Below are 1,746 nucleotides of genomic sequence, written 5' to 3'. Positions count from 1 at the left end.
TGTGTGTGTGTGTGTGTGTGTTTGTGTGTGTGTATGTATGTGTATGTGTGTTTATATGTGTATATATGTGTATGTACGTGTGTGTTTGTGTGTGTATGTATGTGTTAATGTGTATGTGCACGCGAGTGTGTATGCCTACGTGAGTATAGTTGGTTGTCTTTATCTACCTTTAATTAATTAAGTCTGATGTGTTGTGTATGTCAGTATATGGTTATTTGGTTTTTTTTGCCTGCAACTTTGACCATTTTGACGCCTTGCTTGACATGAAATGTAATCAGTGGTTTCAGAGGCGAAGCGATGTTCTCTTATTATTTTTTAGAGGTGTTTGGGGAAAAAAAAAAGAAAGAAAAAAGTTCTCAGAAATAATACACCGAAGTAGAAATTCGTGTGTTCTTTTTTATTCTTACCACAGGAGGATTGGTGACTACTCCTGGTAGATCCTGTTCACCGTACTCTCTCTCTCTCTCTCTCTCTCTCTCTCTCTCTCTCTCTCTCTCTCTTTCTTTCTTTCTTTCTCTCTCTCACTTACTCACTCTCTCACATCTCTTTGTCTCTATTTTCGCCTCGATTTCGTTCCGTTCTCTCTCATTCTTTCTCTCAATCCATTTCCCTTTCGCCCCCTCCTCCGTATCCTCTCGTCGTCATCCTCCACCTCCTCCTCCCTCCTTCCCTCCTTCCTCCTCCTCCCTCCCTCCCCTCCCTCCCTCCCTTCTTTCCTTCCTCTTTCCATCCTTCCTTCCTCCTCACATCCATGTCTCTCTCTCTCTCTCTCTCTCTCTCTCTCTCTCTCTCTCTCTCTCTCTCTCGCTCGCTCTCTCTCTCTCTTTTCTTTCTTTCTTTTTTTTCTTTCTCTATTTATTTCTCCCCACCCCCAACCTTCCCACCTTCCCCTGCCTGTGGCTAAAATAAAAGTTAAAAAACGAATTCATAACAAAACTCGTTAATCTCTGACCAACCCGTTTCTCTAAGTGACTGACTATCAGTCCGTCGTAAGCTTCTTACCTGTGTGTCTGTCTGGGCTACCCTGTAATAGAAAGATTGGCTTTATTCTCGGCGTCTTTAACGAATGTGCTCTATTTCATCCTTTTTCGTAGGCCTTGTTTTGTTTTGTTTTGTTCACTGGGGTTTTTTTTCTCCCTTTCTTGTTTTTGTTTTTTTCAGTCGAGTTTTTTTTTCCTTCAAGGATTTGGACAGCTAAAAGAATTAGTGCGTCATCGCCTCTTCTTCGTTTTATCCTGTGGCTAGTTATTCAACAGAACACCAGCTCATCAGTAAAGTTAGTCTAGTCTAAAAGAAGTATTTCATAAACGAAGGACTGTAATGGAAAGAAAAATAGAACGAATTGAAAAGGGATGAACGTTAGAATTCGTAAAAGGACAATAATATATTGTTGCCTTGGAAAGTCTGTCGAGACGAACGATATTAGAAAGAGACACATTACATAAAGAAAACTCAAAACTTTAGTGAAAGTACTAAACAAACAAAACCCAACAAAAACAAAAAATAAAAACGAATAAGAGAGGCGGGTTGAAAAGTAAGATTAATTCAGAATGTTCGAGTTTTGGAAGGTACTGCAAACCATATAGAGAATTTAAAAGTAGAATTTTGGAACAGAGAAAAGAAAGAGTTATATAATAGTCAAGGACCCCATATTTTTGGTCACTCAAGGCGAGGAGTTGGGAATGTGGGTTTTGTCCTCCTCGAGTGGGAAGAATTTTTTTTTTTTATTTTTTTTTTTTGGGGGGG

At 39.4% G+C, this 1,746-nt stretch overlaps 1 long non-coding RNA gene across 1 annotated transcript in view; it reads left to right on the top strand.

Moving 5' to 3' along the window:
- The window catches only part of LOC106012221, an 80,177-nt gene that overhangs the window by 54,043 nt on the left and 24,388 nt on the right, over positions 1-1,746 (top strand). The gene's annotated exons all lie outside the window — the stretch shown is intronic.

The sequence above is a fragment of the Aplysia californica genome, unplaced genomic scaffold (assembly GCF_000002075.1).
Source record: "Aplysia californica isolate F4 #8 unplaced genomic scaffold, AplCal3.0 scaffold00295, whole genome shotgun sequence".
Taxonomy (NCBI): domain Eukaryota; kingdom Metazoa; phylum Mollusca; class Gastropoda; order Aplysiida; family Aplysiidae; genus Aplysia; species Aplysia californica.
This window is presented reverse-complemented; position numbering and strand designations above follow the sequence as displayed.